The 22,776-nt window shown below is 31.7% G+C and overlaps 2 pseudogenes; both read right to left on the reverse strand.

Moving 5' to 3' along the window:
- Positions 1-6,336: 6,336 nt before the first annotated feature.
- Positions 6,337-7,376, reverse strand: LOC123650224 (annotated as a pseudogene).
- A 6,704-nt stretch (positions 7,377-14,080) lies between these two features.
- On the reverse strand, positions 14,081-14,599 carry LOC123642615 (annotated as a pseudogene).
- Between the last annotated feature and the right edge of the window lie 8,177 nt (positions 14,600-22,776).

The following is a 22,776-nucleotide window of genomic DNA, read 5'->3' on the forward strand; positions in this document are numbered from 1 at the left end:
GTCATTGAGTCATTAATTTTCAAATATTAATTCAGCTGAATGGTTGGATATGCCACTTTTTATTTTACTTATGAAGCACACTTCTCAAGGAAATTTTTTTCAATACAGTATTTTAAATGACTCTGTGCACAGTGGTTCCCTCATGAGTCTTTATTCTTTTTTCAAAGCATTCTGAGGTATACGTCATATATTAAAAATGCACATGTTTAATACATACATTTTTGTGGGTTTGGACATATGCATACACCCATAATATCATCACCATCATCAATAGTCAAGGTTCTAAACATATCCCTCACCTCCATAACTTTCCTTGTGTTGTTTATTTGTTTATGTATTCATTTGTGGTAAAAACACTTAATATAAGAGGTACAATCTTCACATATTTTAAATTCCACAGCAACATAGTGCTAACTACAAGTACTACATCTGGTCTCTAGAACTTATTTTTTTGAATAACAGAAACCCTATGCCCATGGAGCAACAATTTCACATTTTTCCATCCCCTCAGTTCCTGGTAACCATCATTCTATCTCTGCTTCTATGAGTTTGACTATTTTAGATACCTCATAAAAGTGGCATCATGCAGTACTTGTCCTACTGTTACTAGCTTATTTCACTTAGTATAACATCCTCTAAGTTTATCCATGGTGTCACAAAGGGTAGTATTTCCTTACCTTTTAAGGCTCAATGATATTTCATTGTATGTATATACCACATTTTCTTTATCTATTTATCTGTCTATAGATACTTACGTTGTTTCCGTATTTTGGCTTGTGAAAAATGCTGCGATGAACATAGGTGAGCAGATATCTCAAAGTCTTGACTTCAGTTTTATTGGATATATTCACAGAATTTGAGTTGTTGGATCAACAATTCAATTTTGAGGAATCCCTCAAAAAATTCCTGTTTTCAATAATGGTTTCATCTATTTACATTCCCACCAATGTGTATTATGGTTTCCATTTCTCCACATCCTTGCTAGCCTTTAACTTTTTGTTTGTTTGTTTGTTTTAAGTAATAGTCATATTCTATGCTGAGCAGGTCTATGCAAACCTACCCTCCAAAGCTGAAGATGCTGAGAGGCTGAAGAAAGAGGCTGAGAAATCCAGTTTCTCTGAAAGAAATATTTAATAGGGACTTAGGAACAGAAGCCATGTCTCAGGCAGCTGAGTGCTGAGAGGGTGGATTCCTAAGTGTGCCATTACCCACCCCCAACAGGGTTTATATACCTTAGGGAGGAATGTGTGGGATAATTGAGGCCAACCCCTCAAGGAAAGGCAACAATGCTATGTGAATCTGCCTAAAAGCAGAATTTATAGTCAAGGTTGTTTTGACTTAAGGGCAGGATGTTGAGTAATAGTGGATGAAGTGGAAATTCTAAAGGCATTCCTGGAGCAGGGGTTAATCAGAAGTCAACACAGCAGGTTAGCATTCAAGATGGAGTTGCTTTGTCCTCTACAAGGCATCCTAACTGGTGGGAGGAGATACCTCATTGTGATTTTGATTGGCATTTCACTGATGATTAGTGATGTTGAGCATCCTTTTATATACCTGGTGGCCATTTGTATGTCATCTTTGGAGAAATGTCTATTCAAATTCTTAGCCTATTTTTAATAGAATTAATAGAGTTTTATTTTGCCATGGAATTGTAGGAGTTTCTACTCATGTATTTTAGAAATTGACCTCTTACCAGATAGATGCTTTACAAATATTTTCTTCCATTAAATAGGTTGCTTCTTCACTCTCTTCATTCTTACCTTTGCTGTACAGAAGCTTTAAAAAAATAACAAATTAAGCCCAGAGATAGTAGAAAGAAGAAAATAATAAAGATTAGAGCAGAAATAAATGAAATAGAGACTAGAAAAGCAATAGTAAATGTCAACAAAACTAAGAGTTGTTTTTTTGAAAACACAAAACTGACAAGCCTTTAGCTGGGCTAAGAAAAAAGAAAGAAGACTCAAGTATTATATAAATAAAATTAGAAATGAAAGAGAAGATATTAAAACTGATATCACAGAAACACATAAGATCATAGGAGACTACTATAAACATTTATTTGCAAAAAAGTTGTATAATCCAGAAAAAAATGGATGAGTTCCTGGAGACAGAAAAACTTCTAAGACCGAACAATAAAGAAATACAAAATATGAACAGACTAATAATGAGTAAGGAAATTGCATCAATAATCAAAAACCTCCCAACAAAGAATAGCCCAGGATCATATGGCTTTATTGGTGAATTTTATCAAATATTAAAGAAGAATTAATGTCTATTTTATCAAATTATTCAAAAAATGAAGAGCAGAGAACTCATTTAACAAGGCCAGAATGACTCCTATATCAAAGCCAGACAAAGATGTTACAAGAAAAGAAAATCATAGTCTAAAATCTCTGATAAACACAGACGCAAAATCCTCAACGAAATTCTAGCAAACCAAATTTAACAGAACAAAAAAGGTCACACAGCATGATGTAGTGAAATTTATCCCTGGGATACAAAGATGTTTCAACATATGCAATTTTTATTGTATTGTCTGTCTTTTTTGTATTTATGTCTTAAGTAATATAATATATTCTGTATACTAACCCTTTCCCAGATAGATGCAAATATTTATTCTATTTGGTAAGTTGCTTTTTCACATTCTCATTAGTATCATGGTGTCTTTTTATAATAACAAGTTCTTAATTTTAAGAATCCAGTCTATCAATCTTTTGATGTTTGGTTAGTACCTGGCCTCTACCAAATTCAGCAATATATTTTACAATTTATATAAGAAATTGATTTTTGTGTATGGCATGAGATGGGTCAAGATGTTTTCTTCCATATTTTATCCAGTTGAACCAATTCAATTAATTGTAAAGAACATTTTCACCCCACTATGTTTTGTCATCAACTTTATGTAAAAAAAAAATCTAATGATCATATATTTCTGAGTCTGTTATTGACTTTAATGATGCAGTGGTCTACTTGTCTCTCCTTGTTCCAAGACTTCATTGGCTTAATTATTATAACTGTATGATAAGCCTTGATAGTTGGAATTGAAGGTCTTCCAACTTGGTACTTCTTCCACATGATTCTCTATTTTTGGTCCTTCCCATTCTCATAGATATTTCAAAATCAGTTTGATTTTCACACATACAACCACACTAACATATATATGCAAACGAACAAACAAAAACTACTGTGACTTTGATTGCAATTATATTGGATATAAAAATAACTTTGGGAAAAATTGACATATTTACAGAATAGACTCTTGCAAACCATGGATGTGGCATCCTTCATTAATTAATATCTTATTTAATCTCTATCCAGTATTTTTCTTTATTTGCAGAGTAATATTTGCCTTATAATTATTTTCTTAGATTTATTCATAATATTCAATGTTATTTGTATCGTTCAAGATAGTAATAATTTTTAAATTATATTATTTGTTAAAATTATAGAAATGCAAATTGTATTTTATAATTAAACTTTTAACAGAATGTGACCTTCTGATTGTATTACTAAATTGCTAAGATTTTTAAAAATCATGACTGCTGAAGTTTCACAAAAGTTTTTTGATTGAAATAATTATATGATTTTTCTACATTATTTAGTGGATGGTTGATTTATTTTCATTGATTGTTAGATGTTATACCATCCTTGAATTTTTTAAATAAACCAACTTTTCATGTCCTTTGTTTTGCATTGATTTTTGAGTTTGATTTGCTGATATTGTCTTTTCCTTTCTTACAGTTATCTCATATAAAAATGGTGTCCTTACACCCTTAAATGTTTATAAAACTTCACTAATTAAACATATGGGTTTATTCTTTTCTTTTTGGAAACGTTTTAATTATAGGTTTAATTAATTTAATTGATATAAGCCAGAATTCCTATTTATTTTTATAAGTATTTTTTCTTTTAGAAATTCATACATTTCATCAAAACATACAAATGTATCTGTGTAAAGTTGTTTGTATACTTCCCTATCACCTTTATCAAATCAATAGGATCTTTAGTAATGTCACTTTATCCATTCATATTTGAAAATTGAGTATTGATTATGTTTTCTAAGATGTCTAGCTAATATTTCATCCTTTTTATTTTTTTTACAAAGAATGAGCTTTTTTATTTTCTCTATTGTGCATTTGTTTATTTCTAATTGATTTTTGTCTATTTTTATGTCCTTTTATTTTCATTCTTTAGACTTAATTTTCTATTCTTTTGCTTGCCTCTTGAAATGGATAATGAGAACACTAATGGCCAGCTTTTCTTCTTTTATAAGGGAATGATTATAATAAAAATAATGAATACAATAAATATAATACAGATTACAAATTTTCTTTAAAATTTATTATAAACAAACATTTTATTTATCATATTTTAATGATTATTCTATTGAAAATATTTTCTAATTTCCAATATACAATTTCCAGTGAAGTCTCTCATATGATTTTCAATTTCCAAATGAAGGGCTTAGTATTGTATTTCTTAATTCCCACAAAATAAGGAAATTTTAATGTTCTTTATTTTTTTAAATTTTTAACTGAAAATATTAATTTATTTCTATCTTTATACTACTGTGTTTAGAAAACATAGTTTGAATGATTTAAATAATTTGAAATTTATGGTGACAATTAAAGGAGTGACATAGTTAATTTTGGGAAGTAAGTATCTCATGGTCAAGGGCCACCGAAGATAGAATTTTTTCAGGGAATAACTCTCTGAGTAAATGGAATTTGGGCAAAGATTAAATAAATTTCAAAAAGTTGATTGAAACAATTCATATATTTAAAGTAACCAGGATTTTAGTGAAGTGATTAGCCTTTAGTAAAGTGATTATCATCTTTTTTTTTTTTTTAATTTTAGAATTGTAGGGCTTTTCTTTATTTACATACCTTACTTACAGACTTGACTTTACAATAGTTAACTATAATAGATTACTAAGAATAAAGCAACGAAAAGCAAAAAACAGTGAACATCAACACTAAATCCAATAAACTTTCTAGTTAGTATGTAACATACATAAGTTATGTACTTTTAAATATAACTTTTATATATTTAAAAAAACAGAAAAGAAGAGCAATTTATTTTACTCAAATTTAGTGAGGTCTCCTGAAATCTTACTTTAGCTGTGACAAGAGAATAATCACTTTACCTTTAACATTTAATTGCTCTACAGTTACTGGCAGGAAACTAAAACAGCTCCCTTTTGCTCTATCCTCCCTTGTCAAAGTTTCCATATAAATGTTCGGTTATGGATTTTTGCACTTAATGAAACTCAAATTTCTCTTAGTGTGTTCAACATAACCATTCACACAAATAATACAGATATATGGCAAATCAATCATGTTATCATCAATTAGTAACTAAGAACCATACATGATGTAGAAAAACAGATATAAATACAATTATTTGCATATTTTCATACATGTGTATGACATTCACAGAAAACACATTTACATTAGTTTGAATATTATTATAGGAGACAAATACATATATAAAGTTTATTCATTTTAAAAGCCAACATATGTTTTATTTAAAAAAAATATATGGAAGGAAAGGACAGTTGCTAAGAGCTAAATTCATTTTAAATTTAGGTAAAGGCAAAATTCATCTTTCAAAGCAACCTTATAAAATAATTTGGCCTGCAAAAATTCAATTTTAAAACTGAAATAATTTATCACTGTTATAAGAATTAAGAAAATGTACTAAAAAAATTCTCAACTCTTCAGTGATTACTTCAGAACCCTGAAAAGGCATCACAAAGAAGAAACAGATACGGGCCCCGCAGTTCAGAAGACATGAACTGTTTAGTCTATCAAACTCATACTTCTTCCTAAAATTACTATATTTCATTTAAGTAACTAAATTGAAAATTTAAAAAAGGTACAGATGGAGGGTAACTTCCCATATACAACATTCTGGTAGACTCACAGGTATTTATAAATGTCTGCCCCCACAAATATGTAAGCAACAGATCAGAAAGACACAGAAAAGAACATAAAATAATAAAACTGGAAGGTCAGAAGGCACAGTCTGAAGACTATAATCCAGTAAATGAAAGAGAAGGAAGGTACGCTAATAAAGTAAAATTCCCTAGAAACTATCAATTAAGGCATAAAAAATGTTTTTAAAAACTCACATGTACATTTAAATCCTATGCAAAAACAAAAAGTACTTCCTCACAAAGTTTATAGGGCTTTTTATTATCATTTAGCTCTAAAAAAAAAGTTTTCAAAATTCATAACAGAAAGGAGAGAAAATAAAATCTTCCAATTCCAATATTCTATGAAGCACCTCATTTTCTGCTCATTTTTCCTTAAACTAAAAGAAAACCAGTTACCATTAGTGTGGTGGAGGATTCCCTGCAGATTCAGTGCCTTGCTCTTTATTCTGCTTTGCTTCCTTACGTGGTGAATCTAGGTCATTTCTGCTATGCTCCTCCTCACTAGAATCACTGTCCGATCCATCTTCAACCCTGACAGATGTCTTGTCCCGGGAAGAACTTTCACAGGCTTTGTCTGTGGGAACAGCTCCTTTCCGCTGGGGCAAGATAGTAAAAAACGCTTCTTGCCAGTCTTTTGTTTCCAAGTATTCCAGAATAATCTCAAACACATGATTAACTGCCAAAACTTTCTGACTATTCATCTTCACAAAATTTCCAAGAGGGAGCTGTGAGTGATCAATTCCATAATCTGATGCTTGTTTATATGTGACTCCCTTATGATGATTGTGATCCACTAACCCTCCAATCACACAGGCCTTTCATCTAACTCCTTCAGTACCTTCAGTGAATCTGATGTAAGATAAACCAGGTCTTCTTTTTTCACGAGTTCACTGTAGTGTTCTGGTTTGATGTGGATATCCTTCCAATTGACCCATACTTTGTCATTTTCATCCATGTTCTTTTTCATCTGGCCTCCATGGCTTGTCAAGAAAAACTACACGAGATGCATTCCCTGTCGGTTTTCTGCATAACATCGTTGTATCTGCTTATGAAGTTTCTTAATGTCCTTTAATACCATCAAATCATCAAAGCTACAGTCAATGATAAGACGGAGGGTGCTGTGGGCAACGTGTCTTCACATACGTTTTCTGTCATTTCCATCTGAGTTTGATTCCAGTTGACATTGTCGCTCTGATTTTTTTCTCTTAATCTTTTCCTTTTGCTTTTGTTTGCACAGTTCCCTTTGTTCTTCCCATTGTTTCTGTTTTATAAGTTTTTTTCATTTGTCATTTAGATATTGGTTCAAATCCTTCCCTTAATCTTGGCTTCTGGCTCTCCTCTTGATGTTCACTTAACTCTTGCTTTTTTTCAACATTAGAAGTCTCAGTTATTGCTGGCAACATTTCAGCTGACATTATTTGGTGCCTCTGAAAAACGGGCTGAGCAATTGATGGGGAGCGTGAGAGCTCACAGGGAAAGCCTTTCTGGAGTCGTGATTATCATCCTGACACACAAAAATTACTTTCTTTTAGCTAAGGATAACCAACTATATTATACTAGAAAGAATTTTTCCTTCATAGTTGCCACTTCAATAAAAACTGCTAAGTAATTAAGTTAAATAGAAATGTGCTTAACCTTTTAGAAAAATATATTTCATATGTTAGAAGTATATTTGAAAAATGTATTATGGGAAGCATAATAACTTGTTTCCCATGTAGATTTTATAGATTTATCATAAAATCAAACAAACAAAATCATAAAAATAATTTTTATGGGATATATAAAGTAAATGTAGAAGAAAATTAAGGAAAAAGAAACAAAATATTTTTAAAGTTGGCAGCAAGGACTTAAGAAATGCCTCTACTGAGAATAAGACATATTATAAAGCAACATTCAAAAGAATAGTGCAATTTTCTTGTAAAAATTGAAATATACAATGAAGATTATGTCCGCTTTTAGTACATTAAATTATACAAGATACTTTTATATGCTAAAGTTGGAATGCTATTCTTTGAAAGAGTACACTACACATTCTTTTCACATTTTTTCTTTTCAGATTTTCTACCCCATTTCATTTATTTTGTTTTCCCTGACCACTTGTTCAGTGAAATTGCTTTTGCTAAGGTCCTCGGTGATCTGTTTCCAAATTCAATGGGATATCCTCAACCTTCATGTTACTTGACCAATTTGTCAAAGTTGCTTAAAAATATATCTTTTAGAAACTATTTTCTATGTTTATCTTCTTAACTACTATTTCCTTCTTAGTGACTTTGCTGGTTCTGTTTTATTTTCACTCACCAGAGCTGGCAGGTTAGAGTTGAACCCAAGGCCTGACCCTTACCACATCAAGGGTAGAGCCTCAATCATGAGATTTAAAAGCCTGAAAGCTCAGATGTCAAGATTCCTTCATCAGAGGCTTTGTTCTAGCTTTGCCAAAATTCCCTGTGCTGCTGCCCTAGAATGGAATGGACAACATGGGAACCACACATCTAACACTATATTTTTATTCATTTTCTTTAAAAATATACTGGCTTAAGTACTACAGTTGTCAGGGTGGCAGTCTCCCCTCCGTTTTTGGTGTGTTCTTGGCCAAAGAATGACCAGACATACCAAAGTGTCAAGCTCAGACTATTATTATGGAAAAATCACCAGCAGGGAGTAACCCCAGACAGGAAGCAGTTTCATACCAGTAGCTATTTATTGTAGAACAAGATGAGTCTGAATCTGGGTGTGGAAAGAGACAGACCAAAGCACTGACTGACTGACTAACTGACAGACTCACTCCCTAAATTCTCAGATTGTGTCCTTTTATTAGTTCAGTCCAGGGGAGAGCTCTCTGGAGGTGTGGGATGTCATCACATGATCAACAGGTGTCCTGAAAATTCCATCTGCGCGTATATATGAGCTCCCTCTCAGAAAGCCCAACTGGAAGGCAGGGTGAACCACAATGCAGATGGAAGCTAATGGCATAATAATCACCTTTAGGCTACTCTAGTTAACTTTCTAAATCCTCATACCTGGGCTGGGGAATTTCCAGATTGATAAAGCATTCCTTCCTTCCCCAGGTGTAGCAGTTTCTCGAGATAGGATTGAGGGTGGGTGACACCAAAATGAAGTGCCCACCTTTCTCCTTTTTCCTTGTGGAGCAATTGTGCCAGACACTATCAAAGAGCTGGAGATCCTAACTATCCACTTAACATAATCATCAAAATTTCAAAATCAACATATACAATAAAAATATGACCTTTAGTTTTAAATTCTGAGTGAAATGGAGAGCAATTGCTGGGTTTTGGAAAGTGAAATGAGCTTATTTATGTTTTTAAAGTCTTATTCTGGTTGAGGCCACTGTGTTGAAATTCAGTTGTAGGGTCACAAGAGTAGAAAGAGATGAGACCAGTTAGGAAACTGTAACCCCAAAATCGTGGCGCTGTGGGCCAAGGTGGTAAAAGTAAAGATTGTTAGCGTTGTCTTACTCTTGATACATTGTTAAACAGACAAGCTTCATACAGGATTGAATGTGGGACATGAGAGAAAGAGAGGAAAGAAGGATTGCCGTAAGATTTTGTTCTTAACAAATGAAGAAATAGACCTTCTATCAACGAAATGGGGAAAAACTGTGTGAGTGAAGAATCTGCAATTCAGCTGGAGACGGGTTAATACTGAAATGTCTATTAGATATTCCAACAAAGCTGGTGGATAAGTAGCTGGGTATAAGAATCTGGATTTTAGGAGAGACGATTGAGATGAAAACATATCTAAATATCTATATATACACACACATACATGGATATATACATATATTGCACATATACATGTGTGAAATATTTATATTTTTCTGTAGTTGAATGACTTTTAAAGCCATGAAACTAGATGAAATTACCAAAAGACTGAATAATGATACAGAAAATAATAGAACCAAAGACAATTTCTTGGTTATTTTGCCATTTAGAGGACAAGGAAAAGAAGATGAATGGGACAAGGAGAATGAAAAGGAACTATTATTATGAATGAGGTAGGAGGAAAATCAACAGAGTGCAATGTCATCAACTCATGTGACAAAAGTGATTCATGAGAACAGGTAGGGGATACCAGAAGATTCTGAGAAATTAAAAAAAAAATCCATCAAGAGACTAAAATGTTCAAGATACAGAGATTAAAGCCAAAGTCATTAAAATGCTCATTATTTGTGCTGATATTTCTCTTTTGTACTCTTAAACTAGTGAAGCAAGCAAAAACTTGGGTTATATATATGATACAATGTTGTGGGAATAAGGAACAATTCTAGCTACGTTACGATCTTGGCAATATAAAATGTACACACATTGAAAAAGAAAGAGTCTTAAAAACAAAGAATTTCTTTAGTGAGGTAGGATTTTTTTTTAATTTATTTTCTTTATTTTTGATTATATTTTTGCTTCTGCACAAAATGAAATAAAAGAAAATTAGAAAAAATATGATGGTTTTGCATTCTCAAATAGCTTGCCAAATTTGAGACATGTAATTGCTGATATAATCCAAGAACTTTTGCTTATTCACAGGCTGTTATTTTTTGTTTGTTTTTCATTTAGTTAATCAACAAATATCCAACAACTGCCTGCTATGTACGCGAATTGTGAGAATTGACTGCACAACACTGGGTCTGATCATGAATAAAGCTCAATCTTTACTGTGAGTTGTGTCACTAAGGGACACTATGTGTAGATTCGGACTCTACACTGTTTATTTTCCCTAACCTCTAGTATAATTTGACATCCCCATCTAGGGAATATCTAACCAGCCTGATAAATATCCCAGTTAACATATAGAACCATTATCCAGGTTACAGAATTTTTTCCCAGTTAGTAGGAACCTGTAAGATTGAACATGTTACTTTACAGAATTTGTTCTCAATAATGAATTGCATTTACTGGAAAATAATCCTTTTGTTCCAACCTTATTTTAAACTTTTTGCTACTAGCATTTGCCCCCAGTGGAGTATGAGAACTGCTGTAACTAAAGTAGACCATGTGTCAATCTGATACATTGTTTTAAAATTATTCCTTTGATAGTCTTTGGCAAATGTAATAACATAATAGATTCAATTTCACAGAATATGAAATTTAAAGCCCCTAAACACAAATCACCTGGCTCTAAATCCTGGGATTCTATGCATGATATTCTCAACACCAAGAGTGCAGGCTGCAAATCCAAACTACCACGTAAATTCAGAGACTATTTCTTCAGAATCACTTTTGCCTACTAAATCCAACATGCATGTTATCCTTAATCATCAACTAAAATGCAAACACATTCTCTGCCATGTTATCATTTTTCACATGACCTTCTTCTGTCCAAACATTCCATTGCTACATATTCCACAAGTACCAACTCTTAGGAATTTTTCTTTATTTTAAGTCAATTTTACTTAATTTTTAACCTGATCACTCAACTTCCTTTCTACCCTCTTGCCTTAACTAAAATATGTCCCTTCCCTAAGAAGACAGCTTCCCCTGTAGTCCTCTGAAGGGAAAGATGCTCCTTCTATCATGTCATATGACTTCATTCTCCAATGCTTTCTTGTACATATTTTGCCCTGGACAATCATATGAGCACCACAGCAGCTCTGAATTTATTCATTCATTGGTTCCTATTATCCAGCTAAACTATTTATTACATCACACTGAATCGCTCCAGTCTTTATTATACTTAGATGCACAAATAAATATATTGAATTCTTCCTACTTTATACATTTCACATATCACAATATATTAAACAGCATTTGATATGTCACAGTGCTTATAAACAATACTTACAAATAATATCTTTTCTGCCTGCATTAGAGATGAAATTTAATAAAAAGTATTAGTAAAGGACAAAACAGATACACTTGAATGAACAATTCCTGGTCCCTTTGGCCTAATCTTTCCTTGACCATGTAGTTATGCATAATGATGAATAAAATGAGTGCTGCTGTAATTGTGTGTTTGAAAATGGCATTATTATTTTTGTATTCTCTCAAGAATAGTTAAGACTCGGTCAGAATTTCTAGCACACAAGTAGGTCATCAGTAATCCCTAAAGCACATCTCAGTAAACTAAAAAGAATCATGTTAAACTAACGTTCTTATAAAAGCATAATAGGAAACAGTCTGATAATTTAGAAAGAGCTTTTCTCTCACCCAAAATAGTTGTTTAAAAATATCTGTACATCTTTTCAATTGTGAATTACCTAAAATTAGAGTGATATTGACAGCGGAAAATCAGATCTTATTCTTGTTTTTAACTATTTAAATATTAATCTACTAGGTACAATAAAAAATACTAATTCTAACTAATGTCACTCTATACACTTCCAAAAGGATGAAAATATTTCCGCACAAGTCCATCCATAAATTATTTTCATATTGCATTACACAAGTGTTATAAAAAGGAAAATTTCAATATTTTGGAGGGTAGTGCGGTAAGATGTACTACAGTGCTTCATAATCTTCAATACTAACATTATAAAATAAACTTTCCAATTTCTTTTTTTATCAGTTTATGAAGATTTGAAAAGTGGATATTTCAATTAAATGCACTGAATTTTAAAAATATTATGTGAAGATCAACTGAAATGATACATTATGTCTAAAGAATATAACACACTTGTAAATGCAATAGGCAAAAATTTATTGAAAAGTTTAATCAAGTGATTAAACCTCAAACAAAATTCAAACAACCATTAAAATCCAGAAACTGGTTTGCTTTTCCCTTTACCTAAAACAGTTTATGCTATTCTGTGCTTTTTTATTAATTCATCCTTTCTGTTGGATTTGTTAGTTTTAGTTTGTCTTCAATTTGATTCGTTCAATTCATTGTACCAGAAAAAAATCAGCAAAAAGTTTAATGCAATCAGAAGAAAAACTAGGAAAAGTTAATTTTTTATTTTTTTCACCTTTTTACTATTTTCTTTTAAGGTCCAAATTGAGTTTTAATGATTTTGTACTCTTTTTAAAATCTTCTAGTGTATTTGCCTTTAAATTGTGTGTAAAACACTTAACATAGTAAATGATATTACAAATTTAAAATAATTACATTAAACAGTATTTGTTTATATTAAATTTCTAACTTTGTACTCTTTTATGGCTTATCAATTGGTACTTTTAATAAATAGTAAGTGACTTTCTAATGGATTTATTAGTGCTACAAACTACAAATTGCCTGGTAACTTAGTAATATAAAACATGGCTTCTATCAAATTACTTTTCAGTAATGACCTACTTACAAAAGTCATATTTTTATAAGTATTATATTTGTATATACAAATACTTTCTAAATAAATTGAATATTGTCCTCTGAAATAAAATACTGAATCAAAAGGATCTATACTGCCATCTTCTGTCATGTATGGTCTCAGATAAATATCCGAAAGTAAAATAACTTAAAAGATTGCATTAATTACATTTACATGTTTCTACCTGTTTTGTACTGGTTTGTTGCATATATTTCCTCTTGAGTTATAAAAATTGGTATAATGTTTAGCTATTAATGACAGGTTTGTAAATATGTTCTAGCTCTGCAATACTTTTCCCATAATGTCTATAAGCTAAGCTGTAATTCTTTAAATAAATGAAGATTTTTTAAAAAAGATAAACAGACTCTATTCCATAGCACATTTTGCCATCGACTATTTCTTGTCCATTCTCTCCAGTGGAATGAAAATGCATTACCTCAGCAGCTATTCATTCAACCTGTTTTTCTCATTTGGTGGACTTTGGCTATTGATTACTAATCATTCATTTAGAAGAGACAAATATAGTTACGTTGCAGCAAATAAAAGATTAGATTGAAGTATTTAAGTTAATGGAGATGATAAAAAAACACAGTGTATCTGTCAGAATTAGAAAACTGAAAATTAAAGAAAAAGATATCACTTGATCTGAATAGTGTTGCTGGAACACACAATCTATCCCGTGCTCACTCTCTTTTTTTTTTTTTCAATCTTCAAATATTTTTTATTACAAGGCCATGCATTGCCTTCATTTATTGTATTTCAAATCACTGTACATTTACTTTTGTGAAAATACTGCCTGCATTTTCTAGACAAAAAAATCCTGAAAATTCTTTCAGAAATGTAGAGAAATATCCAACCAAAATATCGAAAAAGTGCACCTTAATTACTGCTGCGCTGCAGTCATTTCTGCATTTCCCATGTTTCTTAAATAACTTTCTTGTCTGATAACACACAACATAGAGAGCAATTATGAAAAACAGACATTTACATATACTTCTAAAGTCTTATTGAGAATATCCTGTTGGCATTGGATAACCAATCCTGCGGCTGCAGTAGCAGGATATGCATATGCCTGTTGGTTCACACCATTGTGCATATTGGGAACATCACTTCCATACTTCTGAGTGCTTATCATAACCATTCTGGTAAGTCTCCATCGGATTAGCAGTCCTAAAACTGGTCTGTATACCAGCAGACACAAAATTACTCCCAAAGCTTCCATTGGTGTAATTCGCAGTACTGTAAACACCATTCTGAGTTTCTGCCCCAAAAATCTCTCTTAAGTGGGCTAGAATAACCTCTGTCATAATTTTCCCTGTCTTTAAAGGTATTAAATCCACCCCTTTTGCCCACAGAGTATCTGTCCCGACGGTCATCCTTCATGCCTGCTCTACCCCTGGAACAACCTGAACTTCTGTCTTGGATCAACTGAAACAACATGGGATTAATGGCTTGATTAGCTTCACAAAGCACAGAGATAAGGTCTCTTACTTGCTTTATGTTATTACGTGTAAAGAAAGTGTATGCTGTGCCTGTTTTAGTACTGCAAGCAGTTCTTCCAATTCAATGAATAGAATCCTCTGAGGAGTTAGGGTAGTGATAGTTGATGACAAATTTCACAGCCTCCTTCACCCTCCTTCAATCACCCAGTTTATAAACCCCCTTTAGGACTAAGAGGTCCACACCACACCATGGTGCCAAATAAACTCTTGTTTAAGTGACTGCCCTTCGTTCTACAATGGGTAGAAACACCAAATGGGCAGGCATTTAGAAAACACATTTGAGGCTCAGTCAACATATTTTATTATATTTACTTCCGGAAATACTCTAAATTGAAAGCAACCTGGCTTTAATGGATCATGTGAGATGCTGATAATTTTAAATTTTATAATTTAAAAATGAATTGAGCTTTAAAGTTTATTTTAAAACTATAAAATTACTTTGAGAAATCAATATCACATTCGTAACTGTTACCTGTAAAAAAAAGGAAACACTAACATTATAATGATCAAAATAAAATTTCTACTCAGAATTTAAAATAGGGTATGCACATGTCAATCCTAAGTGGCAGATTATCCAGTGGTTTTTAACATCTTCTAAGTAATGAATGACTCTTATAGGAAGAAGTGAGAAAAAATGTTTTCCTGAGAAAGATATAATCTTTATCATAAGCTCTAATGTAGCATCAAAAGATTATATTGCATGGTAAAAATGCCTATGATTTGTCATGCATGTCTGAGAACAACCTTTATTTTTTTGTGTGTGTTCTCCCATTTCTGTACTACATATATTTTTGAAAAATAGATAGTTTCAGGAGCCATAATGGTCATGAAATAAATGTTCTTCCCATTTATGATTAAACTTCCATTTTTGATATAACATAATGACAAAGGAGTCTTGCTTCATTATTAATATCATTATAGATAATTTTATACATTTAGAAAGCCAAATAACAATTTTGAAATATATAAATAAATGCGAAACAGAACTTTAGAAAAATATATGAATTATGTCAAATGACAGTATTCCACTAAGTTTTAAAATTAAAATAAATTAAAACACTTATTAGCCCTTTGAAAAAATGCATTAGCCCTTTTGATCTTTTATTTTGCATTCTGTAAAATCACAAGGTTGTTTTGTGAAAATTAAATAAGTTAATATGTAATAGATATTGAAAATCAGAAAGTGATAGAGGGGGAGAAAAATGGAGGTAGAGATAGAACACATAAGAAGAATAAGAAAAAGAATAAAAAATATAAGAGGTAGGGACAGGGACAAAGATAGAGACTGAGTTAAAATTAGAACCTGCAAACAGAGGTTCAGGATAGTACCCTCGTTGCTAATAGACAGATTTAGATTATCAGAAGTTTAAGAGGCTCTGAACAACCAGGCACAGAGGGAAAGAATAAGGTACTATTTGGAGAAAGGTTACTGAAATTGTTGAAATTGTAGGGCATGACTCTTATGCACTGGCCTGCAGGTTCTCAGTGCATGATACCTTTTTCTGGGGAGGAAGCACAGGCTGCAGCCGGATTGGTGGAGGTCCGATTAAAGCAGCAGTGACGTCTACTAGGAAAGCCAGTCAGTCAGTGTGCTACAGAACGTGAATGTTCAGGATGAGAGAGTCCTGAAATTTGCAGTTCCTTTTGCAAGGGCCATCACTGTCAAACTTTGCTTTAGGGGATAGTTCAAAACCAAAATTTGCCAGGCTTTATTTTTGATAATAGAGTTTAATTAGAGAACCAGAGTGCAGAACACACGTAAAATAACGTGTTATTCAGCTGATCCCAGGTTCACGTTACTAATACTATTCCCATTGTGTAAGAATTGTTACAAAAAAACCAAATGATTTTAATTTCTCTATATACATTTGCATAGGGGTAAGTGAATGCTACATAGATAATATTTTCTTTAAAAAATAATTTATCTCATACACTTGGTGGAGATGTCACTTTTGTCAAAAGCAAAACAAAACAATACATACACATTTATGAAAATTTAAAGTAGTTTTAGGCAAACCTGATAATGTATGATTAAATAAAAATAAATGTTTTAACACACTTAAATCAGAAATTCTTGGACAGGATATGTGATTATAAGCTTGTTTTTATTTAAATAAGTTTACTACCAATTTATGGCTAATTAATGGTTAGCATAAAACCAGTGTCACTGACTTTAGTGCTTTAATCACAGTGCTAAATTATGTCCTTATACATGTGAATTTAATTGATTGTTTATAGAGTAATACAATCTTTTACTTCAAATATAAGAAAAGAAGAAACATAATATTCCTATACATTACTGATAAAATATTTAAAACAAAATAACTTTGGATTTTTTCTCTATAACCCAAAGATGAAATCCAATCTCTCATACAAGGATATATGCACGTAAACTGAATATTTGTTAAATTAAAGGGTTTCATTATAATCCATTTAACCACAGAAACAAGAGGAAGATATATTTGAAGTAGTTTGTAAAATTTACTAATTCATCTTATGAAGACCATACTAGATCAAAGCAATATAGGACTATGAAGTAATCATTTGGTTAATTCAAGCAAAATTTTTTACTGTTGGGTATGAATTTCAGGAGAGGATATGAGCTGTTCATTATTTGTGCTCTCCTAATAATTAAATCTAGGTAAACTATTGAATGTTACCCTTATTCTGACTCTGTGGCATACCATGATCTGCAATATTGTTTGATGAAATAAACTTAAGGTAGAAAACAATAGAAAATCTTTATCACATTAGGACTAGCCAAAGATTTCTTGGACTTGATACCAAAAGTGAAATCCATAAAAGAAAATAATTGATCAATTATTAATACATGTCATAAAATTAAAAGCTTTTTCAATGTCTAAATACTGTTAATAAGATGAAAAGACAAACTACTCATTACAGGGAAAATATTCGCAAACTGTATGTACAACAAAGGACTAGTATCTAAAATACAGAGAGAAATCTCAAGATTTAAACTAGAAAAAATTGATTAGAAAACGTGCAGAAGACATGAATGGAAATCTCAATGAAGAGGACAAACAGGTGTCAGATAAGCAAATGAAAAGACATCCAACTTAATTAGCAATCAGAAAAATATAAACTCAAACCAAAATAAAATATTACCATACACCTGTTAGAATGGCTAAAATAATTAAAAACCAAATAGTGAAAACACTAAAGGCTAACAAGTATGTAGAGAAACTCTATCCCTTACATGTTGCTGATAGAATGTAAAATGGTGAGACCATTCTAAAATAAACTGTTAAGTAGTTTCTTTAAAAAACTGAGTGTTCAATTATCACACAAATCATCAATTGCATACTTGCTCATTTATCCCCAAGAAATAAAAATTATATTTACACGAAAGCCTGTACGCTGATATTTGTATACTTCTAGAATGAGCTTGTAGAAAAGGAAAATATGTTCTGATGAACGCTTAATTGCTTGTCAAATATAAAATGACAGAGAAAAATCTATCACATATAAAGATGAAGCATTTTGCTCCTAATACTAATAGTAAATGTTACATCTAGAAATTTTGGCACAGCCAAAATAATTTGAGAAAGAAAATAAATATTATTTATAATTTTGTTAATAATAATTGATATCCTATTCTTTCATCAGTTATCTATTTCTTTATTTTTGAATGGCATCATACACCATATGCAATGCTGCATTACGAGATATTTTACTCATAGAAGGATGTATCTTGACCTAAGTTTAACACTTCTAGTGATAAAACTGATATAGGGGCTTCATTGTAGATAATGTCCTCCTTATGCCCTATTATTACACTTGCCATAATAGATATCAATATCCTCAGCATGGAGAAGAAAGTTCCGACTCCATGTCTCAGGATATGTTTTCAAATTAAGTACTAATAAAATATAATTTCAACAAAACAAATTCTACAATTTCTGAATTACCTTGGATCTAATATGTAAATGTTATTGTATTTCTGTGTTCTTTATATCAAGGAAATTAATAATTGCTTATATTTTATGTGATCATTATTTTTTATTCTTTGATTTGATTTCCATTTGTATATTAAGCAACATTCCTAAATAAGCAAGTTATTTCAAAAGCAATGAAATCAATGAAATCTTTTTCAGCAACAATTTTTGTTAAAAAAATTAATGGACCAAAGCAAAAAAAAATTATGTATAAGTTAACATGAATAATAATATGTCAAGTATAATGAAAAAAAAAAAAAAAAGGACTCAATGCTCCAGAGTTTAAAAGGCTTTTGAGAAAAAAGTTAGTGCCGCGGGAAGAGACGACCCGATCATTCACCCAATATGCCAGGATGTGTAATTGTGTAATCCATGTAAGGAATAAACCTGAGACACCATATGGGTTCACAGATTGTGCCATTTACAACTTAACCCGATTTTATAATTTAACTTTCTTCTCCTACTCTAGCTATGGGGATTGGATCCTCTGGTTATTAATTAATTTTCAATTCTACTGAAATAACCCAAGCTTTTCATATTTTAATCTGGTTCCATTCTACAACATTAAGAAGATGATTTTTGTCTTGGTGTACATACCAACCAAAATTATAACAATAGGGTAATTGTTTCATGCTATATAATGATATTATTTGTTAGCACTTGAAAAAAATTATGTAATTCATGATAAAGGGTCTTTAAATAATAAGAAATTGATAACACAATCATCAAATCTAATTTTATTGAAACTATCAGATAAAATAGCTTAATTTAAACCCAATCCTTTTCTCCAAAAGTTAAAAGAATCAATAAATATAAAATATTTGTGGAATGTACATTCAACATATTCTGGGTGAGGTTCATGGAGCATCAGAAAAATGAAACAAACATTCATCAATCACTCAGGATAAGAAAAATAGTAGTTTTTACTCCTGGTTTCCAACCTGGCATGCAAGGAGCTTACAAGTCACCACTTCATCCCAACAACAAATAAAAAAAGTTGAACAAACTGAGAAGTCAACAATTCTCCTTAGATTTGTCACAAATGTGAGGCTTTAGGGCAAACTACTGCTCCCAAAATTAGAGAGATAGGTAGATGGATACTAAAATCACAAATTTACCAGAACAGAAACCCACAAACAGAAACTTCTGTGGGAACCAATATTGGGGGAGGAAATTGTAATTTATGGATTTCTAGAGGCTCAGTGTGAACAAGCCTGAGAGATAAAAATAAAAGAATGACTCAATCATTGGGGTGGGAAGGGCACACATTCGTAAATTTTACCTCCTGGAGCTCTACTAGATTCTCACAATGAAGATCAGGAAAAACAAAATTAATCCGTATGGGATTCTGGCAGGGGGAGAGCAAAACGAACCACTTTAATATATGCCAGAGCATTATATTCTGGTTACTAAAGCCTGCCCTCAAGAGAAATTAGAATCTGCTCCCAGAGCCTAATCTATTGGGATGTTATCAAAGTCTAACTGACCTGGGGAAAGGGAAACACCAAACTAGAGTCCCCTCTTGACATCATGTGTCACCTAGAGGTTTGAAAAAACAAAATAAAATAAAACACTGAGAAGCATTTTTGAAGCTTACAACCCAGGGACATGGCTCATTAAAATAAGAAGATCTAATAAGTCTATAAAACATTTCCCTTTCCTCTGCATCTTACCGCCATATTACTAAAGGTTTGTTTACCACAGTTCTTTTTACCTAGCCTATTATGTCCATCTTGTAACATACAATTACAAGGCATGTGAAAAGGCAAAAGAAAAAGAACAAAAAACCACAAATTTTATGAGACAGAAAAAGTATCAGAACCAGACTCATATGTGGCAGAAATAGGGGAATTATCAAATAGTGAATTTAAAACAATTATAATTAATATACTAAGAATTCTAATGGAAAAAGTATATGCTATACAAACACAGATGGGTAATATAAGAAAGGAAATGGAAATTCTAAAAAAGAATAAAAGAGAAATACTAATAAAAAACAACAGCATGATAGACGTGAAACATGCCTTTGATGGGCTTATTAGTAGACTGGACACTGCCAAAGCACTATCCGAAAAATGAGATAAACATTCATGTTTGAGCTTGAGAAAATGTCAATAGAAACTTCTAAACCTAAAATGAAAAGAGAAAAGAGACTGAAAAAGAAAAAAATGTGTCAAAATATTCAACAACTGTGAAACAACTATAAAAAGTATAACATATGTGAAATGGGAATACCAGAAGAAGAAGAAAGAAAAAAGGACAAAAGCAATATTTGAAGCAATAGTAACTGAGAATTTCCTCCAGTTAATACCTGACACCAAACTAAACTACACATCCAGGGAGCTCAGAGAACTTCCAGATAAATGCCAAAACAAAAAAGAAAAGTAGACCTAAGCATATCATATTCAAACTGCAGAAAATCAAAAATGAAGGTAAAATCTTGAAAGAAACCTGTGTGGGTGGGGGGGCATCTTACATATAGAGAAACAAATATAAAAATTACATGAACTTCTCCGTAGACACCATTTAAGCAAGAAGAGAGCGGAGTAAAATATTTAGTGTTGAGAGAACATAACCACCACCTTAGAATTCCGTACTCTACAAAATTATCCTTTAAAAGTGAGGGACAAAGAAAGGTGCTCAGACAAATAAAAATGAAGAGAATTTATTGCCAGTAAATTTGTCTTGCAAAAAATATTAGAAGTTCTTCAGAGAGAAGCAAAGTGATATAGGTCAGAAACACAGCTCTAATTAATACATAAGGAAAAGAAGAACATTAGGGAAGGAATCAATTAGGGCAAATAAAAACTTTTATTTCTCTTATTCTTAATTGATTTAACAGAAAACTATTTGCTCAAAATAATAGCAAAAATGTATTTATTATATATATACATGCATATATGTACATATATATGTATGTTTAAGTATGAGTAAAATAAAAGACAGCAATGAAACAAGGGATGGGAGAAAAGAAACATGATATTTTGTTATTATAAATTACTTGCACTACTCATGAAGCAGTACAGTGTTATTGGAAGATGACTTGTATTAATTATATATGTATATTGCAAATTCAAGGGCAACCACTAAAACAAGTAGAAAAATAAGTGTAATTGATATACAAAGAAAAGAAAGAAAATAAAATCATAAAATGCTCAATTAAAACTGTAAAATGTATAAAAAGAGTGAAAGACAAAAATAGGAACAAAGAACAACAGAAACAAGCAAAAAATAGTAATAAATATGATACATATTAATCTGACAATATCAATAATCACTTTGTTATAAAGCCATCAGTCTAAATATATTAATTAAAAGACAAAAAGTGTCATAATGGATCAGAAAATAAACCCAACTTTATATTGTATATAAGAAATTCAGTTTAAATATAAAGACACATATAGATTAAAAGTAAAGGGAGAAAGATAAACTATGCTCACACTAATCAAATCAAGCAGGATTAACTATATTAATTTCAGACAGAGTAGTCTTCAGAGCATGGAAAGTTATTAGCAGTAAAGAGGGACATTACATAATAAAAAGGGTCCAATTCTTCCCAAAAAAGGCATAATAATCCATATGGATTATGTGTCTAACTACAGAACATCAAAATATATGAGGCAAAAACTGAAAGAACTACAAGGGGGAAAAGATGAATCCAATATCATAGTTAAAAACATCACCACTATATCAGAAATAGACAGATCCATCAGGCAGAAAATCAATAAGACCATAGTTGAACTCAACAGCATCATCAATCAACTGGATGTAACAGACATCTATAGACTATTTCATCCAATAAAAGCAAAATACACATTCTTTTCAATCTCCCATGGAATATTTGTTAGGTAGATAGTGAGAGATTCCAGGTCTCCCAGGGATAAAAGTGGATGCTGTTGCCCCCATCTTGGTCCTGCCCAACCCTAATTCTCCATACCTGGGGGAGGAGGGAATACCCTACAAATCTGCCAATCAGAAACTTGGTGCACCAGCTGCAAAAGAATGCAGAAGACTCTTTAGCCCAGGGCCAAGCCATATGGGTATGATAACGTCCAGAAAGTAACCCAGAACCCATATAAGCAGTAAGATTCAGGTCGTGCAGCTCCTCAACTGTCCAATCAAAGTGGT

This window comes from Lemur catta, chromosome 1 (genome assembly GCF_020740605.2).
Source record: "Lemur catta isolate mLemCat1 chromosome 1, mLemCat1.pri, whole genome shotgun sequence".
In the NCBI taxonomy this organism is placed as follows: Eukaryota; Metazoa; Chordata; class Mammalia; order Primates; family Lemuridae; genus Lemur; species Lemur catta.